This window comes from Scyliorhinus canicula, chromosome 2 (assembly GCF_902713615.1).
Source record: "Scyliorhinus canicula chromosome 2, sScyCan1.1, whole genome shotgun sequence".
Taxonomy (NCBI): Eukaryota; Metazoa; Chordata; class Chondrichthyes; order Carcharhiniformes; family Scyliorhinidae; genus Scyliorhinus; species Scyliorhinus canicula.
The window spans coordinates 29346037-29363588 of NC_052147.1; the positions used below are offsets into that span (position 1 = coordinate 29346037).

At 48.1% G+C, this 17552-nt stretch overlaps 1 protein-coding gene and 1 non-coding gene across 5 annotated transcripts in view; one reads left to right on the forward strand and one right to left on the reverse strand.

The window, feature by feature from the left end:
* LOC119951775 (inositol-tetrakisphosphate 1-kinase-like) overlaps window positions 1–17552 on the forward strand; it is a 243560-nt gene that overhangs the window by 132590 nt on the left and 93418 nt on the right. The gene's annotated exons all lie outside the window — the stretch shown is intronic.
* Window positions 4194–4275, reverse strand: trnal-aag. The gene has a single exon. It is a non-coding gene; the product is annotated as a tRNA-Leu (tRNA).

Consider the following 17552-nt stretch of genomic DNA (forward strand, 5'->3'; position numbering starts at 1 on the left):
GAATGGCCAGACCTGCGAAGGATGGCAGATTTCCACCCCTAAAGGAGAGTTTATACATGTGGCTATTGGCTGAGAATGTTGGTCTCTGGAGCATTTTGAAGGTGGCTGTTGGGAGCATCTAGCCGTCAAGGTGAGGTTGCTCAGTGTGTGCCAGACTGTAGCCTCATCACACTACTGATCATTGGTCTAGTATAATTACTGTCATACATACTGTCCAAATCGGGGCAATTAGAGGAAGATGTTGAGAGCTCCGGTTAAAGTTAGAAATGTTGTCATAAAAGCTTTTTCTTAATCGTGGCAATTTTACAGCCGAGCCTCTTATTATAATGCTGAACTCCTTGAAATAGATAGACAGCTCCGTGTGTATTCAGCTTTTGGAATACAAGTTCTACAAATGGACAGCAAAAGGTCATCAACTCACTCAAGCCTGTCACTTCCAGACATGATGTGGGCTGAGTACACCATTAGCCTATCCTCCCAATCCATGCAGGCTCATGGGGGAGGTAGAAAAATACAATTTATTTTTCTTTCCCCTTATATCTACTTACTTTCTCCCTCTTCTTATCAAGGCCTCCTCGCTAGAACACAGCCCACTGGATGTTTATAGCCTCTGAATGGCCTTTCTTCAGATGAGTGTGGAGTTGATGAGACTGGGAGAGGGGCGGAGTGACAAAATGGGCAGTCACTGCTCCCCTGTGCTGTGCACCTTCCTCCCTAACCCAATGTGACTCGGAGCGAGGGCTGAATTTCCACCCCAACACAAAACAATGCAGATGTAAAAAATATATACTCACGCCCGGCTGGAGTGCCAGTTTGCCAGCACCATCTTGTCCTGGGCCATTTTCCCAGAGGTGGGATAGCCAAAGGCTGATTGGAATTTTCAAGTTGGCATGTGGGCACCTCCAGGCATCAGGAACCAGGTCAGCTGCCTGGAGGCAGACCAGTGGGCCAGCACTCCAGGCAGGCTTTGCCACCCACCCTGCCTTTCTGGCCATACCTGTAGCCATAGGCTACTTGTGGGAAGGCCTTCCCCTCCACAATATCTGTCTGTCTGTGTCTCTCTCTCTCTCTCTCTCTCTCTCTCTCTCTTTCTTTCTCTCTTTCTCTCTCTCTCTCTCTCTCTCTCTCTCTCTCTCTCTCTCTCTCTCTCTCTCTCTCTCTCTCTCTTCTCTCTCTCTCTCTCTCTCTCTCTCTCTCTCTCTCTCTCTCTCTCTCTCTCTCTCTCACACTCACACAATGTACACATCTTGAACATCTCAAAAAAATGTTAGAAATATCATCACTCGAGAGGATAAAACAAAGATGAATGTTGGACCATGACATAGGAGCAGAATTAGGCCACTTGGCCCACCGAGTCTGTTCCACCATTCAATCATGGTTGATAGGTTTCTCATCCCCATTTTCCTGCCTTCTCTCCATAACCTCAAGGGTGCCTACCGATCCATCCCCCGACCACACTTTGGAAAATCGGACCACTCGACGGTGCTCCTTTTCCTGTCATACAAGCAGAGACCTAAGCAGGAGAATTGGTTAATAAGGTCGTGCAATGCTGGCCGAGACAATGAAAGAGCTCCTATGCAACTGCTTGGAGTCAATGGACTGGTCCATGTTCAAGAACCCAGCAGCCAACCTCAACGAGTATGCCACCAACGTCACAGACTTCATCAGCAAGTGTGTCGAAGATTGCGTGCCAAAGAAGGTAATACATGTGCTTCCCTTGGGGAGTGAACCGGGAGGTTAATTCCCTACTGAAGTCCAGGTCTAGGTGTTCAAGACAGTCGACCCTGACCTGTACAAGCAATCTCAGTAAGACCTCTGCAAAGCCATCAGAGATGCCGAGAGACAATTCCAGATTAAACTAAAGTCACAGGTGAATGACGTGGATTCTCTTTGGTTCTGGCAAGTCTTAAACAACATAACTGGCTACAAAGCAAAGCCGAGTTGAATCTCCAGCAACAGCGCACCCCTCGCCGATGAACTGAATGCATTCTGTGCTCGCTTTAAGCAGGAAACCAGCAAACCTTTGTTAACTGCCCCAGTTGCCTCGGACATGCCCATACCTAATGTCGCAGCTTCCAAAGTCAGATCGGCCTTCTTGAAAGTGAACATTTGCAAAGCAATGGGTCCTGACGGAGTCCCTCCTGGTCATGCACTCAGATCCAGCAAGGACCAACTGGCGGGTGTGTTCCTGGACATCTTCAACGTCTCCCGACTCCGTTCCGAGGTTGACACCTGCTTCAAGACGTCCACCATCATGCCGGTGCCAAAGAAGAACCGGGCAACGAGCCTCAACGACTACTGTCCGGTGGCCTTGACATCTATCGTTATAAAGTGCTTAGAGAGGTTGGTCATGAGACACATCAACGCAATACTCCCAGAATGCCTTGATCCATACTGCCACAACTGGTCCACAGCAAACGCCATCTCCCTGGCCCTACACTCATCCTTGGAACATCGCGACAACAAGGTCTCCTACGTCAGACTCCTATTCATTGACTACAGCTCCACCTTCAACACCATAATCCCAACCAACTCATATCAAAACTCCGAAACCTGGGACTTGGCTCCTCCCTCTGCAACTGGATCCTCGATTTCCTGACCCATAGACCAAAATTAGTAAGGATAAACAACACCTCCTCCACGATTGTCTCCAATACAGTACTTAACTCCCTACTATACTCCCTACACACAGGACTGTGTGGCAAAATTTGGCTCCAGCTCTACCTAAACGTTTGCCGATGACGTGACTGTCGTGGGTTGGATATCGAACAACGATGAGCCAGAGTACAGAAGGGAGATAGAGAATCCAGTGGAGTGGTGCAGAGACAATAATCTGTCCCTCAATGTCAACAAAACTAAAGAGCTGGTCATTGACTTCAGAAAGCAAAGTACTGTGCACACCCCTGTCAGCATCAACGGGGCCAAGGTGGAGATAGTTGACAGCTTCAAATCCCTAGGTGTGCACATCACCAACAATCTGCCCTGGTCCACCCATGTCAGCGCTATGACCAAGAAAGCACAACAGCACCTATACTTCCTCAGGAAACTAAGGAAATTCAGCATGTCCACATTGACTCTTACCAACTTTTACAGATGCACCATAGAAAGCATCCTATCTGACTGCATCACTGTCTGGTATGGCAACTGCTCGGCCCAAAACCGTAAGAAACTACACAGTTGTGAACACAACCCAGTCTATCACACGATTCAGCTTCCCATCCATTGTCTCTGTCTACACCTTCTGCCTCGGGAAAGCGGGCAGCATAATCAAAGACCGCTCCCACCCGGGTTATTCTCTCTTCCAAACTCTTCCCTCGGGGCAGAGATATGAAAGTCTGAGAACAAACACTAACCGATTCAAAAATAACTTCTTCCCCGCTGTTACCAGACTCCTGTATGACCGTCCTTAGGGGCTGAACTGATCTCTCGACACAGCTTCTCTACTGAGTCGTTCTTCAGTTGATCCTCCCTCAACCTTCCAAACTTCAATGAGTACAGACCCAGAGTTCTCAAACGCTCCACATATGATAAGTTCTTCTTTTCAGGGATCATTCTTGTGAACCTCCTCTGTACCCTTTCCAAGGCCAGCACATCCTTCCTTAGATACGGGGCCCAAAACTGCTCACAATACTCCAAATGGGGTTAGAGCAGAGCCTTATAGAGCCTGAGAAGTACATCCCTGCTCTTGTATTCTAGCCCTCTCAACATGAATGCTGACACCTCATTTGCCTTCCTAACTGCTGACTGAACCTACACGTTAACCTTAAGAGAATCTTGAACTAGGACTCCTAGCTCCTTTGTGCTTCTGATTCCCTTTTCCCATTTAGAAAATATTCTATGTCTCCATTCTTCCTACCAAAGTGCGTAACCTCACATTATATTCCATCTGCCACTTTTTCCCACTCTCCTAGCCTGTCTGCTTCCTCAATACTACCTGTCCCTCTGCACACCTTTCAAACTCCAAACTTTACTCTCTAGCTACTCACTCCACCCCTCCCGAAATGAAAATGAAATGAAAATCGCTTATTGTCACGAGTAGGCTTTAAATGAAGTTACCGTGGAAAGCCCCTAGTCGCCACATTCCGGCGCCTGTTCAGGGAGGCTGTTACGGGAATCGAACCGTGCTGCTGGCCTGCTTGGTCTGCTTTCAAAGCCAGCTATTTAGCCCTGTGCTAAACGGCCCCTAACATTTCTGGCAGCGGTGGGATTCAAACCCACGCCTCCAAGGAGACTGGAGCCTTAATCCAGCGCCTTAGACTGCTCGGCCACGCTACCGGCTAAAATCGCTTATTGTCACGAGTAGGCTTCAATGAAGTTGCTGTGAAAAGCCCCTAGTCGCCACATTCCGGCGCCTGTTGGGGGAGGCTGTTACGGGAATCGAACTGTGCTGCTGACCTGACTTGGTCTGCTTTCAAGGCAATAGTTCTTCTTGGCAATAGTTTGAGACTAAACCAGTCTGTTTGCAACCTTGGTGTTCATATTCCATCCTCATTTGTGCTTTGAACCGCCTATTTCCACCTCTGTAACACCGCCACTGCCTCCGCTCACCCTGCTGCCGAAACCCTTGTTCATTGTTACCTCCAGAAATGACTGTTCCAGCACATTCCTGGCTTCTCTCCCACATTCTACCCTCCATAAACTTGAGCTCATCCAAAACTGCCGCCGTGTCTTCGCTCACAATAAGCCCCTTCCCTCTTGTCATTGTTGGATGCCCCTCGATTATGGGGATGATGTGAGTTTCTGCCATGTGTCTCCATCCCCATGGAGCAGGACATCCCATGAGGTGTAGGAGGATTCAAAGTGCAGAATTTGCTTTCTTTTATTTTCTTGGTCGTCACTCTGGCCTATCATGCAGCTTGATGGACAAGAAGTTGCCATTGGTCACAAGCTCCTCCCAGGCATTGATGTCAATGCTGCCGTGCATCAAGGAGAAATTCCTTTGAAGTGTTTTTTTTTTCTCCTCCCCGGAACGCTGGCTATCTGGGAGTTAAGTAAACAGGATCTGGTGTGGGAGACAATGTTTTGGCCATCTGGACACTGTCCAGTCCATTGACGTTGATGTTGGAGTTTTGCCTGAATGCCTGTGGAGCTGACCTCCAGAAGGACTCGTGTTTGTTTGATGGTCCTCCAATTGAATACGGAACATGCTGCAAGAGAGACATTGCTGATGGAATTTCTTTAGCGCTCTTTTGTGTCTTGGTCTTGCTGCGGCACAGGAGCGTGATGACGACAACTGCTCCACGCGATGAGAAATGTTGTTGATTTGCAGAGGTTTTTGCTGTTGAATGCTCGCTGCTGTTGTTTGTAGCCGGCTGCATTGGTACAGATCCGGTGTTGAACCCCCTTGTCAATGGTGGCTCTTTGAGCGAAGAGGCTGCCATGCTGTGGGAAGTGCTCAATGTATTCCAGAGTCACTCCTTCACCAATCTTTCCCTATAACCTCTTGTGTTTTCTGACCTACACTCGCTCCTGGACAAACACTGTCTTAATTTAAAAATTCTCATCAATGTTTTGACTCTCCCTGGCCTTGCCCCTCCCTATCTCTGCAATGTCCTCCGGCCCCACAATGTTCCGAGATGTCTGCACTCCTCGAGTACTGGCGTCCTGTGCATCCCCAATATTATTTGCCTCATTTTTTCATGTCTGTGCCTTCGGTCGTCTTGGCTTCAAGATGGGGAATACTGACCCTGCTTCCCTCTGCTTCTCTACACCTCTTTCCTCCCTTAAGACACTCCTTAAAACCCATCCTTTGACCAAGCGCCTGTCTTGATATCTTCTTACGAGGCTCCGTTTCATACTTTGGGTTCTATATAAATGGAAGTTGTCATCGTTTCTGTTGTCGCTCTAGATCTGACTGTCTCTTGACATGAGAATGAGGCTGTCTACTCTCTGGTCAGGTTGTTAACAGATCCGTGCAAGCTCCCCGCCTTTTCAATTTTCCTTATTTTTGGGCACGGCAGCGATATGAACCTTGTGAGGAAAGCTGGGATCATGAACCGCTCGGGTTGTGCCATTTTTAAGCTGCTTCTATAAAACGTGGCGTAAAACAGTTGCCCGTTCTGTTATCATTGACATCAAAGTCGGTACCAAAACTGTGTTGGGAATCTGATATAATGGAACTTCTAAATAAAAAAAAATCTACAGTGGCTTTGCCAGCATTCGTGTGGAGAAATGACAGGTTTGGGTTGTTTGAGGCTGAACAAAGGAGGCCTGCTCCCCTTGCACAGGATGGACTAAACTTGGAGGGCTGAAATCAGACAAAAATGGGCAATGGTCATGGATCAAATACGTTAAATGCGAGTACAAGGCAGCAGCGATGGTGTTTAACATGTGGTGAATCGATTCTTTTTAAAAATCTGGAATGAGGTTAAAAATCATTGAACAAAGTAGAAAACAGGCAAAGGTGCTCAGAAAGACACTGACAAGGAGCACAGCTCAAAAACATTAAGGAAAGCAAAGAGGAGAAACTAGCATGAACGTGGGGGTGGGGGGGAGGGGAGCCAGCTGAGGCCTGGAGTCATTGTTTGGATTAGAAAGCTGTAGAGTGACCTGGAAATGATACTGTTCCTGACGTCTGCCTCGAGCTTGGGTTAGATTGGTGTAGGAGGCTAGCAGATGAGAAGGTTGGAATGTGTGGGAGAGTTCAGTGATGCGTCACAGGGAGGCCATGGTCACGCTTGGGAACACAGCAGCGATGCCTGTCAAGGCGATGGCTCTGTATCCGATCCAGCAGTGAGAATGGGTCTTGTGGGGCAAGTTTCTTGCAATTCTTCCAGTGACATTTGTAAAAACATGCAACTGTGTCAGATCTTTCATTTTCTTTTATTCCACTAGGTTTTACAGGAGATGTCACAGATGCTGCTGCGTCGCACCCGTGTACCGCTGCTGTGTAGTGCCCATGTAACACTGCTGCGTAGTACCCGTGTAACACTGCTGTTTCATGCCCATGTACTGCTGCTGTGTCGTACCCGTGTGCCCCTGCTGTGTAGTACCAGTGTACCCCTGCTATGCAGTACCCATGTACTGCTGCTGTGTAGCCCATGTACGCTGCTCTGTTGCGCCCGTGTACCGCTGCTGTGTCATATAATCATAGAATTTACAGTGCAGAAGGAGGCTATTCGGCCCATCGAATCTGCACTGGCCCTTGGAAAGAGCGCCCTACCCAAGCCCACACCACTACCCTATCCCAGTAACCCCACTCGACCTTTTTTAGGACACCAAGGGCGATTTAGCATGGCCAATCCATCTGACCTGCACATCTTTGGACTGTGGGAGGAAACCCACACAAGCATGGGGAGAACGTGCAGACTCTGCACAGATAATGACCCAAGCTTGGAATTGAACCTGGGACCCTGGAGCTGTGAAGCAACAAAGCTAACTATGCTACCGTGCTGCCAACACGTGCCTGTGTACCGCTGCTGTCTTGTGCCCGTGTACCGCAGCTGTGTTGCGCCCGTGTGCCGCTGCTGTGTCGCGCCCGTGTGTGAGGAATTCAAAAAGTTGCAACGTATATGGTGCCAGTTTTTGAGCAGTCAAACTCTGACTTTGTGACACCCAAGAGATGTGGTGAGACTTGGTTTGATTGAATGGCTGGTGGCCAATGAATTGGCCAAAAGGCCGTAATCTGCCCGGTAACAGGTGATGATTAGTCCTATCCAAATAGACTCGAGGAAAGTTGAGTTGGCCCTGGACACTCGAGGGGAAAAAGGAGTTGAGTGCCTGCTCACTCTCTCTCTCTGTCCCTCTCCCATCCAGAATTGCTGAGTTGCTGTATTTCTGAACCTACAGCGAACCTGAATGAATGAATCTACAGTGAAAACCATTACAGACTGGAAACAGAAATGTTAACCTAAAAGCCTTGAAGGAAGGTGTGCTAAAGCAACCATCTGAAAAAAAATATTTTTTATCTTATTATTTTGCACCTCTCTTTTGCTCTCTGTGTTTGCCTGTCTTGTGTGTGTATAGAGGGTGGGGACAAGTTAAAGTGGGGGATTGAGAATTAGATAATAGTCAACCAGTTATATTTGCTGCAAATTTCATTATAGTTCTTGAGATAAACAAAAAGTAACTGTGCTTAAATTTACAAACCTGGTGACTGTAATTATTGGGCAGCCAAGCACCAAAGACTTTGTGCATTTTTCTAAGGATTATTGGTTAATTTAATTGTGTTGTGACTCCGGATCAAGGTGGGCTGGAATTTACTGTGCCCTAGCCCAGGGTGTAGTAACAGCGTGTGTGTGTTTTGTGTGTCTGTTTTGTGTTTGTTTTCTGTGTGAATCTTCTTTGTGGAAAATTAGGATGAAAATTAGTGATATAATTACTGAAAACTGAAGCAAACTAAAAGCTACAGCTAGACCTGTGAGTGATTTTGCAGGAAAACTATATCTTAAACTGCCTATTGTAGGTCTTGCGACTGACCAGGCAGCAGTGTGTTGGAACAACAGGGAAACATTGAGATGTGTGCAAAAACATTTCTGCATTCCCCTTCCTTCAGGTTGTATATAACAATTCTCTTGAAACTATAATCGGGTGGGACATCCTTCCTGGGCTCTAACCAGCGTATGTGTTTAAAGTGACTGTGGCACAGGAATAAATGTAGTCTTTTATCAGATAGGCTCTTGAGACAGAGCCTATATTCCGGGGTATGAGTGTGTGAGCAGTGCCCGAAAGGGGGGGTTTAACAGCAATCAAAAGAAAGACCGGGGTGCATTATCTCTTTGAGGAGAGCTGTTTTTATTTGAAGTAAAACCTGGAGTAATCCATATTTCTTTGGTTTTCATCTTGTTGCACTGTGGAGGTTTGTGAAGCCTTTTATGGTGGGATAATGTCAAGTAAAATGGTGACACAACAGCCTCCTCCTGCCAAACACTACTTACCTGTGACTAAGATTTTGATCACCTGTCCCAATATCTCGCTATGTAACTAGGTGCCAAATCTAGTTTGACACTCCTGCGGAAGACCTTGGGATATTGCACTGTACGAGGTGCTATGCAAATGCGATTTGTTGTTGCTATTTCAGGAGCTAGTACATGCTGGCTGTGTCAAAAGCTCTTGTGCACTGGGGTTGTTAACCAGATTTAGGCAGAAGTTATGCACTCCAGATTGTAGTGGATATAAGGTCTGTTTAAGAAAATACTCAGCCTTGCAACAGTACCTCGCACCAGGATTGAGGTTTGCTCAGCTTGTTTGAATGAAGGTGGGATAGGGGTGGTGGCATGGCAATGAGCTAACTGACCATGCACCACGTACAAGAAGCCATTCAAATGGGGGGGGGGGAGCAAAAAAAGTATGGAGTGGTAGAGGGGACAGTACAGTCAGAGGGACTGACACAATCTCTGTGGCAAATAGCGCGGGTCCAGGCCACTATGGTGCCTGACCACTGTCAGAGTTTGGGATATAGATGCTGGGAGCTGGAGAGGAACATTCAGTGGGAGGGGAAGGATTCAGTGGTCGTGGTCCATGTAGGTACCAACGACATAGGCAGGGCAAAGAAGGAAGTTCAGCATCATCATCACGAGGAGCTTGGCACCGGATTAAGAAGCAGGGGGCGCGACCGAACGGCCAGGCTGCTCCCGAAATGCAGCTCGCCGTGCGCAGCATGGCCGATAGAAGTCGGAGACCCCGTTCCCTGGATCTACCCGGATCGCAAAGCCTCTGCAGCGATCTCGCAAGTCGCTGTGATTGAAATCCCGCCCATTGAGGGCAGGATCACTTTCAGACAAATCTGCATATTAAATCAAGACAGCTAGTCTCAATTTAATGTGCGGATTCCTGAGGTACCTGAGGCGAGGGGTCTTACCCCCTTGGGCAAGCGATGTTTAATACTGGTCTCCACAAACAGGGACCAGATAAAACGGCACTCGTGGGGATCACCCAGGTGCATGCCCTTTGGGCAGTTCCACCTGGGTGCTAGCCTGGCAGTCTAGGTGGTGCTACCAGCTGGCAAGGGCACTGGCAGGTCGGCACGGCCAAGGTGTCAAGCTGGACTTTGTTGAGCGGTGGCGATTGGGCCTTGTGTGCCCCGTGCAGGTATTGGGTGTGCAGGAGCCTGGGGATCCACCCATAGTGCGTTGGGGTTTGAAGGGGGGGGGGGGGGGAGTCGGGCGTCACTTTGGGGCTCCAGAAATCGGGACGTCATTTGAAAATAGGGTCCAGATCTCTCGTTAGCTGAGGAGTTCCGGTGGGTGGAGCTCCTCAGTGCACAACAGGCCTATATGTGGCCTTGGCCGTGCGTTCCCCACTGAGGCCCACTAGCTAACCCGAGAGCGAGCGCCAGGAAACACACACCTAAACACGCTTGCTATGGGACTTGGTTCCCATTTAGTCAAATCCAGCCAAGGGCCTCAGGTCATAATCTCTGCATTATTACTTGAGCCAAGGGCAAATTGGCATAGGACAAATCAGATTAGAGAGATTAATGGGTGGCTCAATGCTGGTGTGGGAGAAATGTGTTCCAGTTTGCAGAGTACTGGCGCCAGTACTGGGAAAAGTGGGGTTTGTACGGTGAGGATGGCTTACACCTGAACCGTGCTGGGGCTGGTGTTCTTGCAAGCAGCATAACTAGAAGTGGAGAGGATTTTAAAGTAAATAGTGGGGGCAAGAGATCAAATTTGTGAACATGTGGTAAATCAAAGAGCAGAGACAAGGCAAGAGAGAAAGGTATTATTACAGGAAATGAAAAACAGACCATGACAGGAAGGGATAGAGATTACAAATCTAGCAGTAAATCAACAGATGAGATTCGAGGTTATAAAAAGAATAAAATTAAATTGTTGGAGCTAGGGGCTGACAAATGACCGGGTCCTGATGGACTTCATCCTCTGTCTTAAATAAATGTTGAGTGAGATAGTTTTAATATTCCAAAACTCCTTCGATTCAGGAAAGGTCCCATTTGTCGGAAGATAGCAAATGTAAAGTCTCCATTATTCAAAAAAAAAAGGAGACTGATAGTGGGGAAACTGCAGACCAGTTAATTTAACATTTGGTGTAGGAACGATGTTAATTTTTAGCAGGGCACTGGAATAAGCTCACGGTAATCAGGCAGAGTCACATGTTTTGTGAAAGGAAAATCTTATTGAACCAACTTATAGGAATTCTAAGGAAGTAACCTGCACTGTGGATGAAGGGGAACCAGTGGATGTACTATACTTAGATTTCCAGAAGGCATATGATAAAGTGTTACATTGAAGGTTATTGTGTAAAATAAAAGTTCATGTCCTCGGGGGTGACATATTGGCATGGATAGAAGATTGACTGGTGAGCAGTCAAAAATGTTTTTTTTTATGTTGGCAAAATGTAACAAGAGGTGTGCCACAGGGATCAGTGCTGGGACCTCAACTATTTGAAAATGATACAAATGGCTTGAAGGGATGGATGGGATGGTTGCCAAATTTGCCGATAACACGAAGATCGGTAGGAAAGGAGACTACAAAAAGATATCGGGCGGAATTTTCCTGAAAAAATGGCAAAGCGTCAGGTTTGACTGAAAACTGATGTGATTCTCCGCAGAAGCAAAACTAGATTTTCACGCCAGGTCTTCTAATACTTTGTGAAAAACGCAGGAGACACGTTTTGCACTGTCACTTGGGTGGGGCGGTCCAGCTCTATAGGAACCTGAAGGGTGCCCCGATAGCAAAGTTCAGTTAAAGCCCAACCCCAGACAGCGGGACTCCCAGCAGACAAGAGGAACACACCCAACCCTCAAACACAGAGGGCCAACCCCCACCTCCAGCACTCAATGGTTGGGCCACCTCCTGCACAGGCATCAGGGTGACCCCCCATCTCAATGGGGTTCCCTAGAGGACCCGCCCGTGGCTTGGGTTGGCATTGCCAGGTGGCACTGTCAGGGTGCCATGTACTTCACCACCCGGGGGCTATACTCACGTCCGTGCCCCTGGCGTCTTCGTCATGGGTTGGTTTCCGTTTTTGGAAACCAGTAGTGATTCCCGCCGGCATTACGTCACACCGTAGGGGGAAGATCTAACAATCCTGGAACAACGGTGTTAAAAACCGTTTAATGATATTTAAATTGTTTAAATTAATGGTTTGCTCCCTTACTGGGCATGAACCTGATCACGTCGCTGACATCGTCCTGCCGCAAATCCCGTTATCGCCTCTTGCAAGAGTTATTGGCTGCAGTGGGATTTGCGCCCGCGACGAACGGGGCCCTGATAATCATGGCCATGGATCGGTTAAGTGAATGAGCAAAGCTCCGGCAAATGAAGTATAATGTGTGGAAATGTGAAATTGTCCGTTCTGGCAGGAGGAATAAAAATAAACTATTTGTCTAAATACTGAGAGATTGCGGGGGTGTGTGGAAGGGATGGGTAGGATTTTCCCACCACATGCCACGTGTTTTTGGTGGCAGGGATGACCACCAGCAGGATCTATCCGACCCGCCGTGCTGTCGCCGGCAAACCCGTGCCCCGGCGTGGGGCCAGAATTTCCCGCCGGCGTAAGCAGCCGGTAAATCCCACTCGATGTTTCACTGTTTTAAAAATAAAGGCTCTCCAATTTAAAATGGAGATGAGGAGCAGTTTTTTCTCTCCAAGGGTCGTGTGTCGTTAAAACTCTGTCCAGGAAAAGGCAGTGGAAGCAGAAACTTTGAATATTTATAAGGCGGAGGTGGATTGATTGAAACACGGGGGTGATAGGTTATTGTGGGGAGGGGGGTGGAGATGCAGATTTGAGATTGCAATCAAATCAGCCATGATGGTATTAAATGGTGGAGCAAATGTGAGGAGCTGGATGGCCTACTCTTGGTCCTTGTTCGTATGTCTGTATAGACACCCTCCCACCCGGTATGAAATATAAATTTTATCAGTTGTTTTGGAACCATTCCTGATTGTGAAGAGAGTGAGAGCTTTAAGTGTTTGCTCTCTAAATCGGGTTTGAATCTTGGGAACATGATTTCCCTTTAACTTTGTTGTATTAGCATGGTCCCTTTTAAGGAAGCAAACTCCACTGACCACGTGACCGGCTCAGGGCCAATGCTGCGGGAGCGCACGAACTCCAGCCAATGGGGAGTTTGCATGGGGCCCTGGGAGCAGGAGACCGGCAGCGTGGACCAGGGAGCTGGTGTAAAGACCTGGGGCTGGATTCTCCGCTCCCCAGGATTCTCTGCTCCTCAACACCAAAATCGCGTTCGGCGAGGTCGTGGAGAATCCCCGTTGACCCCAAAATTGGGGGTGGCACCGCTTTTGCGTTGCTCAGCCCCCTGAAAAGCCACGTACTCTAGGGGTATGCCGGGTACGTGGCATACTATGTGGGCCCACCCCGCGATGCTCTGTCCCCGGCCGTTGAAGTTCCCGACTCAGTCCGGTGCCGCCACAGTCGTGGCCGATTTGCGGGCGGGGTGGGGGGCGGCTTCATTCAGGGCTGGGGGCACTGTGCGTGGGTGGTCCAGGGCGAGCGAGTGGTGAATGTGGGTAGTATATTTGCGGTCCGCATCTGCGGGCTAAGTCCGCCATGAAGCACGGCATGCGCGGCCACGGACCCGGCAATGCTCCGGGCTATTCGGCAGCTTGAAGCTGTACGCTGCATCCGTGCTAGCCCCCAAATCGGCAGCCGTTTTGCCCAGTTTTCCTAGCATAGAACAATGAACATACGGTACAGAAAGAGGCCATTCAACCCATCGAGTCTGCACCGAACCACTTAAGCCCTCAATTCCACACTATCCCCGTAACCCAATAACCCCTCCTAACCTTTTTTTGGTCACTAACGGCAATTTATCATGGCCAATCCACCTAACCTGCACGTCTTTGGACTGTGGGAGGAAACCGGAGCACCCGGAGGAAACCCATGCAGACACTGGGAGAACGTGCAGACTCTGTACAGACAGTGACCCAGCGGGGAATTGAACCTGGGTCCCTGGCACTGTGAAGCCACAGTGCTATCCACTTGTGCTACCGTGCTGCCCCGGTAGCATAAAACACCACTGTTTTCACGCTGGCATGGGGACTTGTTGTGTAGTGACTGTGCCAGTTATCTAACTACCTTTTTCTTTCATCAATTGTCTTCTTTGTTAGCTACTGGATACCTCCACTGTATGTCTCGAGTCACCGCAATTATTAACAGTTGAGATCTATGTGTAGCTCAACCGCACCATGGGTGGATATGCACAGGCAGTGAAGCTTCACCTGCCTGTTCAGACAGGTTGAATGAGTAAGTGTCTTGTACTGCACATTCAGTATTGGAAGCATAGTGTACCAACAGCTGAGCAAGTTATTCTCAACTCCCAGCCTGAGCGCATAATTTATTTGTAACCTCTAACTTCCTTCTCTGTCACTTTGTCCACTTTTGGTCCTTATTTGTGCCAGAGTTGCTCGTCTCAAAGTGGGTTCATGGCTATAAATAAATGATAGAAGAGTCCGGAACTCACTAGACCCAGGCAGACATCAGTTCAACCAGAATTGTATCCTCCTTATCCTGAGGACTCACTGCAATGTAAACCTTGAGCCGTGAATTGGAGGCGAGAAGTTACATTTGAGTCTCATTTTTTGAGGAGCTGTGTTTATTTTGAAGTGTTAAATGTCATGGCATTTTAAACACTAAAGTGTGCGTCACTCCAGTGAATGAAGATGTGACAAACATTACGTTTGGTATGTTGCCTCCCAGGTGCAAGGGTACGTGATGTCTCGGATCGTGTTTCCGGGTCGTTAAGGGGGAGGGGGAGCAGCCCCAATTCGTAGTCCACATTGGCACTAACGACATAGGTAGGAAATTGGACAAGGATGTCAGGCAGGCCTTTAGGGAGCTAGGATGGAAGCTCAGAGCGAGAACAAACAGAGTTGTTATCTCTGGGTTGTTGCCCGTGCCAGTGATAGTGAGATGAGGAATAGGGAGAGACAGCAATTAAACACGTGGCTACAGGGATGGTGCAGGCGGGAGGGATTCAGATTTCTGGATAACTGGGGCTCTTTCTGGGGAAGGTGGGACTCTATAGACAGGATGGTCTACATCTGAACCTGAGGGGCACCAATATCCTGGGGGGGAGATTTGTTAGTACTCTTTGGGGGGGGTTTAAACTAATTCAGCAGGGGCATGGGAACCTGGATTGTAGTTTTGGGGTGCGAGAGATTGAGAGTAGAGAGGTCAGGAGCACAGTTTTGACTTCGCAGGAGGGCGGCAGTGTTCAGGTCTGTGGTTTGAAGTGTGTCTATTTCAATGCCAGGAGTATACGAAATAAGGTAGGGGAACTGGCAGCATGGGTTGGTACCTGGGACTTCGATGTTGTGGCCATTTCAGAGACATGGATAGAGCAGGGACAGGAATGGTTGTTGCAGGTTCCGGGGTTTAGGTGCTTTAGTAAGGTCAGAGAAGGGGGCAAAAGAGGGGGAGGTGTGGCGCTGCTAGTCAAGGACAGTATTACGGTGGTAGAAAGGATGCAAGATGGGGACTCTTCTTCCGAGGTAGTATGGGCTGAGGTTAGAACAGGAAAGGAGAGGTCACCCTGTTGGGAGTTTTCTATAGGCCACCTAATAGTTCTAGAGATGTAGAGGAAAGGATGGCGAAGATGATTCTGGGAAAAGAGCGAAAGTAACAGGGTAGTTGTTATGGGAGACTTTAACTTTCCTAATATTGACTGGAAAAGATATAGTTCGAGTACATTGGATGGGTCGTTCTTTGTACAATGTGTGCAGGAGGGTTTTCTGACACAATATGTTGACAGGCAACAAGAGGTGAGGCCACTTTGGATTTGGTTTTTGGGTAATGAACCAGGCCAGGTGTTAGATCTGGAGGTAGGTGAACACTTTGGAGACAGTGACCACAATTCGGTGACCTTTACGTTAGTGATGGAAAGGGATAAGTATACCCGCAGAGCAAGAGTTATAGCTGGGGGAAGGGCAATTATGATGCCATTAGACATGACTTAGGATGTGTTGGTTGGAGAAGTAGGCTGCAAGGGTTGGGCACACTGGATATGTGGAGCTTGTTCAAGGAACAGCTATTGCATGTTCTTGATAAGTACGTACCAGTCAGGCAGGGAGGAAGGGGTCGAGCGAGGGAACCGTGGTTTACCAAAGAAGTGGAATCTCTTGTTAAGAGGAAGAAGGAGGCCTATGTGAAGATGAGGCGTGAAGTTTCAGTTGGGGCGCTTGATAGTTACAAGGAAGCGAGGAAGGATCTAAAGAGAGAGCTGAGACGAGCAAGGAGGGGACATGAGAAGTCTTTGGCAGGTAGGATCAAGGAAAACCCAAAAGCTTTCTATAGGTATGTCAGGAATAAAAGAATGACTAGGGTAAGAGTAGGGCCAGTCAAGGACAGTGGTGGGAAGTTGTGTGTGGAGGCTGAGGAGATAAGCGAGATACTAAATGAATACTTTTCGTCAGTATTCACTCAAGAAAAAGATAATATTGTGGAGGAGAATGCTGAGACCCAGGCTATTAGAATAGATGGCATTGAGGTGCGTAGGGAAGAAGTGTTGGCAATTCTGGACAAGGTGAAAATAGATAAGTCCCCGGGGCCGGATGGGATTTATCCTAGGATTCTCTGGGAAGCCAGGGAAGAGATTGCTGAGCCTTTGGCTTTGATTTTTAGGTCATCATTAGCTACAGGAATAGTGCCAGAGGACTGGAGGATAGCAAATGTGGTCCCTTTGTTCAAGAAGGGGAGTAGAGATAACCCCGGTAACTATAGGCCGGTGAGCCTAACGTCTGTGGTGGGTAAGTCTTGGAGAGGATTATAAAAGATACGATTTATAATCATCTAGATAGGAATAATATGATTAGGGATAGTCAGCATGGTTTTGTGAAGGGTAGGTCATGCCTCACAAACCTTATCGAGTTCTTTGAGAAGGTGACTGAACAGGTAGACGAGGGTAGAGCAGTTGATGTGGTGTATATGGATTTCAGTAAAGCGTTTGATAAGGTTCCCCACGGTCGGCTATTGCAGAAATACGGAGGCTGGGGATTGAGGGTGATTTAGAGATGTGGATCAGAAATTGGCTAGTTGAAAGAAGACAGAGAGTGGTAGTTGATGGGAACTGTTCAGAATGGAGTTCAGTTACGAGTGGCGTACCACAAGGATCTGTTCTGGGGCCGTTGCTGTTTGTCATTTTTATAAATGACCTAGAGGAGGGCGCAGAAGGATGGGTGAGTAAATTTGCAGACGACACTAAAGTCGGTGGAGTTGTAGACAGTGCGGAAGGATGTTGCAGGTTACAGAGGGACATAGATAAGCTGCAGAGCTGGGCTGAGAGGTGGCAAATGGAGTTTAATGTGGAGAAGTGTGAGGTGATTCACTTTGGAAAGAATAACAGGAATGCGGAATATTTGGCTAATGGTAAAATTCTTGGTAGTGTGGATGAGCAGAGGGATCTCGGTGTCCATGTACATAGATCCCTGAAAGTTGCCACCCAGGTTGATAGGGTTGTGAAGAAGGCCTATGGTGTGTTGGCCTTTATTGGTAGAGGGATTGAGTTCCGGAGCCATGAGGTCATGATTGCAGCTGTACCAAACTCTGGTACGGCCGCATTTGGAGTATTGCGTACAGTTCTGGTCGCCTCATTATAGGAAGGACGTGGAAGCTTTGGAACGGGTGCAGAGGAGATT